The sequence below is a fragment of the Lithobates pipiens genome, unplaced genomic scaffold, assembly GCF_037356315.1.
Source record: "Lithobates pipiens isolate NorthernLeopardFrog02 unplaced genomic scaffold, aLitPip1_a1.2 Scaffold_28, whole genome shotgun sequence".
NCBI classification, from domain to species: domain Eukaryota; kingdom Metazoa; phylum Chordata; class Amphibia; order Anura; family Ranidae; genus Lithobates; species Lithobates pipiens.
Window position 1 is genome coordinate 204,779,799 of NW_027507789.1, and position 7,909 is coordinate 204,787,707.

The window sequence follows — 7,909 nt, forward strand, 5'->3', positions numbered from 1 at the left end:
GGCTTTACTAATCTCTCCGCAATGCTATATAACGCGATATATGTGTGCGTGTCTGTGTGATATCAGGGAGCTCCTCTTACACTAATGCTCAACAAAGCACTGAAACCAACTGCCCGTGTGCACTACTGTTATAGGGTGCCCTCACTATGACATCATCTGTTGCCAAGGAAAACTGACAGTTTGCCCAGGGTTCAGATTCCCAAGCTGTTGTATATGTAGTGCCATCCACCATGCCCAAATCGTAGGGCTATATCTGGGAAGAGGGTGCCCAAAATGCCGATATGTTTATATTGTTTGAAAGAGGAGCCCGAGCCCTTCGAAATAAGACCGCATCGGCCTCTTTAGTTATAGACTAGACATGTGCATCTAGCTTCATTCCGAATCGAAATTCAGACGAATTTTCATTATTCGGACATTCGGATGCATCCGAATTACCAAATTACAATGCTAATGAATTCACACAAAATTCGAATCAAATTAGAAAAATGACATTTTGTGTCCCGAATTTGGGGCCACGTATCTCGGGGCCACTTATAGCTAGAAATCACAAATTTGGTATGCAGACACAGTAGAATAAGCACTACAACATCTCCAAATTTGGGGTTTCTAGCTCCAAGTGACCCCGAGTTACAGGGCCCCAAAGTCGGGTTGCAAAATGTCATTCTCTGCTGCAGAAAAGTACTTGACATATTGTCCATATCTTGGGGTCACTTGGTGCTAGGAACCAACTTGTGGCAGGTGACGTGGCAAGTGGACAATCCACAACTTTTGAGCCCCGTAACTCGGGGTCACTTGGAGCTAGAATTTGGAGATGTTGTAGTGTTAGTTCTACTGTGTTTGCATACCAAATTTGGGGTTCCTAGCTATAAGTGGCCCCGAGATACGTGGCCCCAAAGCCGGGTTGCAAAATGTCATTCTCTTCTGCAGAAAAGTACTTGACATATTGTCCATATCTCGGGGTCACTTGGTGCTAGGAACCAATTTGTGGCAGGTGACGTGGCAAGTGGACAATCCACAACTTGGTCATGTGGCAGGTCACGTGGCACTCGTGGCTGGTCACGTGGCACTCGTGGCAGGTGTCATGGCAAGTGGACAATACACAACTTGTGGCAGGTGACGTGGCAAGTGGACAATGACATACAGCATATATACTTGCGTTGCGATTGACATCCGTGACTCCTCAATCAGGCGTTTCGTTCCGAATCGAAATTCGGATAAATTTTCATTATTCGGATATTCGGATGCATCCGAATTACCGAATTACAATGCTAATAAATTCAAACGAAATTCGAATCAAATTCGAAAAATGAAATTTTGCGACCCGAATTTGGGGCCACTTATAGCTAGAAACACCAAATTTGGTATGCAAACACAATAGAACTTGGGGTTTTTAGCACCAAGTGACCCCGAGATGCATGGCCCTAAAGTCGGGTCGTAAAATATTTTCGAATGCGGTTGAAATAGTTTCGAATGCGGTTGAAATCATTTCAAATCATGTTGAAATCAATTCGAATTCGGTAGAAATATTTTCGAATTTGGTTGAAAAATCTTCGAATGCGACCGATTTTTCAAACTCGGTAGAAAACTAAACAAAATCCGAAAACTAATTTAATGAATTTAACGAATATAACTAAACAAAATGAATTCGTTAACGAATTAAAACGAAACTAAACTAAACAAATTTTTTCCTTTTGCACATGTCCAATATAGACATTACGGAGAAATCACAGGTTATATGTAGTGGGGGGGGGGGGGGTCATTTATGAAGAATGTTTATTTATTTATTTATTTATTTATTTATTTATTTTCAAACAGCAGATGATTTCCTGACCATTTAATTATTTATTTATTTATTTTCAAACGGCGGCTGATTTCCCGACCGTTTAATTTATTAATTATTTATTTATTTTCAAACAGCGGCTTATTTCCTGACCGTTTATATGTGGGGTGTGAGGGGGAGGTCTCAACATTTTTTAGAGGTCGAATTTTATGTGCTTGGATGTAACTTTATTTTTTTTGAAAAAAAAAAAAAAAAATATATATATATATATATATATATATATATATATATATATATATATATATATATATATATATATTTTTTTTTTTTTTTTTACTTAACCACTTCGCCCCCTTAATGACCAGGCCATTTTTTGCGATACGGCACTGCGTCACATTAACTAACCAATTGCATGGTCAAGGGACGTTGCACCCAAACAAAATTGACATCCTTTTTTTCCCACAAATAGAGCTTTCTTTTGGTGGTATTTGATCACCTCTACGGTTTTTATTTTTGGCGCTATAAGCAAAAAAAGACCAACAATTTTGAAAAAAAAACAAACAATATTTTTTTATTTTATGCTAAAAACATCCAATAAAATTATTTTAAAAATTAAAAAAAATCTAATTTCTGAATAAATTTAGGCCAATATGTATTCTGCTACATATTTTTGTTAAAAAAAAAAAATCCAAAAAGTGATTATTGATTGGTTTGCGCAAAAGTCATAGTGTTTACAAACTATGGGATATATTTATGGCATTTTTATTATTTTTTAAATTTTTTTTACTAGTAATGGCGGTGATCAGCGAATTTTAGCAGGACTGCGATATTGCGGCAGACAGATCGGACACCTAACTGACATTTTAGACACTTTTTTTTGGGAACCAGTGACATTATTACAGTGATCAGTGCTAAAAATATGCACTGTCACTGTACTAATAAAACTGTCAGGGAAGGGGTTAATATCAGGGGCGATCGAGGGGTTAACTTTGTTCCCTTTGTGTGTTTCTAACCGGGGGTGGGTGCCGCCTGGAACAACACATATATAAGTCTTCCTGCATAGCAGAAGGATCTCTGTGTGATCTCCCCTGTCAGAACGGAGAATTGCCTTGTTTACTATGGCAGAATCAGATCCCCGTTCTGTCACTGCAGGGAGCGATCGTGGGCGGACATAGGACATAGGCCCCGCATCACCACTGTTCTCTTTCACTGGCCTGTGCTGCCATCACCGCAGGTGACAATCCAAATCTTATGTCTGGTGACAATCCAAATCTGATGTCTGGTGACAATCCAAATCTGATGTCTGGTGACAATCCAAATCTGATGTCTGGTGACAAACCAAATCTGATGTCTGGTGACAATCCAAATCTCATGTCTGGTGACAATCCAAATCTTATGTTTGGTGACAAACCAAATCTGATGTCTGGTGACAATCCAAATCTGATGTCTGGTGACAAACCAAATCTGATGTCTGGTGACAATACAAATCTGATTTCTGGTGACAATCCAAATCTCATGTCTGGTGACAAACCAAATCTGATGTCTGGTGACAATCCAAATCTCATGTCTGGTGACAATCCAAATCTCATGTCTGGTGAAAAACCAAATCTGATGTCTGGTGACAATACAAATCTGATGTCTGGTGACAATACAAATCTGATGTCTGGTGACAATCCAAATCTGATTTCTGGTGACAATCCAAATCTCATGTCTGGTGACAATACAAATCTCATTTCTGGTGACAATCCAAATCTGATTTCTGGTGACAATCCAAATCTCATGTCTGGTGACAATACAAATCTCATTTCTGGTGACAATCCAAATCTGATGTCTGGTGACAAACCAAATATGATGTCTGGTGACAATCCAAATCTCATGTCTGGTGACAATCCAAATCTGATGTTTGGTGACAATCCAAATCTCATGTCTGGTGACAATCCAAATCTCATGTCTGGTGACAATCCAAATCTGATGTCTGGTGGCAATCCAAATCTGATGTCTGGTGACAATCCAAATCTGATGTCTGGTGACAATCCAAGTCTGATGTTTGGTGACAATCCAAATCTGATGTCTGGTGACAATCCAAGTCTGATGTCTGGTGACAATCCAAATCTGATGTCTGGTGACAATCCAAATCTGATGTCTGGTGACAATCCAAGTCTGATGTCTGGTGACAATCCAAATCTGATGTTTGGTGACAATCCAAATCTGATGTCTGGTGACAAACCAAATCTGATGTCTGGTGACAAACCAAATCTGATGTCTGGTGACAATCCAAATCTGATGTCTGGTGACAATCCAAATCTGATGTCTGGTGACAAACCAAATCTGATGTCTGGTGACAATCCAAATCTGATGTCTGGTGACAAACCAAATCTGATGTCTGGTGACAAACCAAATCTGATGTCTGGTGACAATCCAAATCTGATGTTTGGTGACAATCCAAATCTCATGTCTGGTGACAATCCAAATCTTATGTCTGGTGACAATCCAAATCTGATGTCTGGTGACAATCCAAATCTGATGTCTGGTGACAATCCAAATCTGATGTCTGGTGACAAACCAAATCTCATGTCTGGTGACAATCCAAATCTTATGTTTGGTGACAAACCAAATCTGATGTCTGGTGACAATCCAAATCTCATGTCTGGTGACAAACCAAATCTGATGTCTGGTGACAATCCAAATCTCATGTCTGGTGACAATCCAAATCTCATGTCTGGTGAAAAACCAAATCTGATGTCTGGTGACAATACAAATCTGATGTCTGGTGACAATACAAATCTGATGTCTGGTGACAATCCAAATCTGATTTCTGGTGACAATCCAAATCTCATGTCTGGTGACAATACAAATCTCATTTCTGGTGACAATCCAAATCTGATTTCTGGTGACAATCCAAATCTCATGTCTGGTGACAATACAAATCTCATTTCTGGTGACAATCCAAATCTGATGTCTGGTGACAAACCAAATATGATGTCTGGTGACAATCCAAATCTCATGTCTGGTGACAATCCAAATCTGATGTTTGGTGACAATCCAAATCTCATGTCTGGTGACAATCCAAATATCATGTCTGGTGACAATCCAAATCTGATGTCTGGTGGCAATCCAAATCTGATGTCTGGTGACAATCCAAATCTGATGTCTAGTGACAATCCAAATTTGATGTCTGGTGACAATCCAAATCTGATGTCTGGTGACAATCCAAATCTGATGTCTGGTGACAATCCAAATCTGATGTTTGGTGACAATCCAAGTCTGATGTTTGGTGACAATCCAAATCTGATGTCTGGTGACAAACCAAATCTGATGTCTGGTGACAATCCAAATCTGATGTCTGGTGACAATCCAAATCTGATGTCTGGTGACAATCCAAATCTGATGTCTGGTGACAATCCAAATCTGATGTCTGGTGACAAACCAAATCTGATGTCTGGTGACAATCCAAATCTGATGTCTGGTGACAAACCAAATCTGATGTCTGGTGACAAACCAAATCTGATGTCTGGTGACAATCCAAGTCTGATGTTTGGTGACAATCCAAATCTGATGTTTGGTGACAATCCAAGTCTGATGTTTGGTGACAATCCAAATCTGATGTTTGGTGACAAATCAAATCTGATGTCTGGTGACAAACCAAATCTCATGTCTGGTGACAATCCAAATCTGATGTCTGGTGACAATCCAAATCTGATCTCTGGTGGCAAACCACATCTGGTGGCAAGCGACGCCAACGATCATCAGCTATGCGCATCGGGTCTCCCGTCGTTAAGCGCGCGCCTGCTATGGCTCTTAAAGGAGCCGCCGTACATATACAGAGATTCGTGCAGGAGTGCCAACCTACTGCTGTATATGTATGGGATTCGGTTGGAAAGTGGGTAAATACCACCAAAAGAAAACTATTTGTGGGAAAAAAATGATAAAAACATCACATGGGTACAGTGTAGCATGACCGCGCAATTGTCATTCAAAGAGTGACAACGCAGAAAGCTGAAAATTGGCCAGGGCAGGAATGGGGTAAAAGTGCCCAGTAGCCAAGTGGGTAATGCCCTAAAGAACCCCCCCCCCCCCGGCTTTCCTCCTATATAATGCAGTATATGGCTTGTGGTGCATTGCCCACTTCTGTATTAGTACAGTGGTGTGACATTCAAAAGAAATGTGATTGCGCGGCACTGCAGTGACACATTTTGGTTGTATATAAAATGTACTTTTTATTTATCAAAAAGTGTTTCCCAGCACTAAACCTTTCATCTGATTTCTAAATTGCTGCATTTGTAAGTTTTAAAAGCCAATATAAATGAATAGTAGTGGTAAAAAATTATTATTATTATTATTTGTATAATTGTCCTTTAAGGGGGCGTGGCAGGGGGTGTCCTATGTCTACATAGGACCCCCCACCTGTTCCCATCCCAAAAAGTTGGGAGGTATGCAACACCGATCTCGGTAAAGAGCCTCTGATAGAGGCTCTTCACCACATGATCAGCAGTGTCCAATCACGGCTGATCACAGTGTAAACAGGAAAAGCCGTATGTTAGAAACCGATTGGCTGCTCTCCTGTCCTGAGGATGCACACCTCAGACCACCAGGGATGCCACCAGGACCACCAGGGATTGCCACTACTGATAACCACCAGGTATGCCACTCATGGCCACCAGTAATGCCAATCTGTGCCCATCATTAATGCCTGCCAGTCCCTCCTTATCAGTGATGCCCATCAGTGCCATCTATAAGTGCCCATCAGTGCCACCCATCAGTGCCCTTCAGTGCCACTCATAGGCACCCATTAGTGCAGCCTTTCAGTGCCCATCAGTGCCACCTATTAGTGCCCATCAATGCCACCTATCAATGCCCATCAGTGCTGCATACCAGTGCCACCTATCAGTGCTGCATATTAGTGCCCATCATCAGTGCCACCTCATCAGTGCCACCTCATTGGTGCGATCTCATCAGCACCCATCAGTGCAGCCTCATCAGCGCCCATCAGTGAAGGAAAAAAAAACGTACTTATTTACAAAATGTTATAACAGAAACAAAGAAAAACCTTTTTTATTTTTTTTTCAAAGTTTTCGGTATTTTTTTATTTGTTGCGCAAAAAATAAAAACCCCAGAAGTGATCAAATACCACCAAAAGAGAGCTCTATTTGTGGGAACAAAATGATAAGAAATGTAGTTTGGGTACAGTGTAATTGTCATTCAAAATGCGACAGCGCTGAAAGCTGAAAACTGGGCCTTGGCATGAAGGGGGTGAAAAGTGCCCGCTATTGAAGTGGTTAAAGTGGTTGTAAACCCTTACAAACCACTTTGACCTACAGGTAAGCCTAGATTAAGGCTTACCTGTAGGTCCAAGCAATATCTCCTAAACCTATATGGTTTAGGAGATATTTGCCCGAAAACGGGCACCACTGTCTACGGTGCATGCGCCGTAGACAGCGGCGCGCAGGCGCACTGAACGCGGCAGTTCCAAAAATGGAGCTGCTGCATTTGTTGAACTCCCGTGCGCATGCGCGGGAGTGACGTCATCGCGGCTTCGCCGAATGACAGCGGCGGAGCTGCGAGACGCCACCAGCAAGATGGATGCGGCGGACTACAGGGGACAGCGGTGACTTCGCTGGCTCCTGTGTCAGGTAAGTGACACATAATGGGCTACTATGCGATGCATAGTAGTCCATTATGCTTTACCTTTGCAGGGAAAAAAAGAGGAAGTAAACTCGGCAGGGTTTACTTCCTCTTTAAAGAAAAAGTGGCAACCCTACATAGGGCAGGGATTCATTGCATCCCATGTGAATGAGGCCTAAGTGACCTTTGCTAGACGCACACTGCTGCCCATGTAAATGCAGACGATGTGCAGGCAGGGGGCGATCTCGCCCTTCATACTGAAGGAGACAGAATTCGCTCACCGTCTTGACTTTTCGGAGGGATGTTGCTCAGCAGTTTGATGGTTAATGTGATCAGCCGTTCCCCTCCAGCTGGGAGGCTTCTCTATAAAGCCATGTGACCTGCTTGACTCTCTTCTCATGGTGGTCACACAGGTAGGTTGTTTTGGAAGACTGTGAGCTTTGCTGAGCATTTCCATCATATATAATTTTTTATTTAGTAATGGCGGCGACCTGTGACTTTTTATTT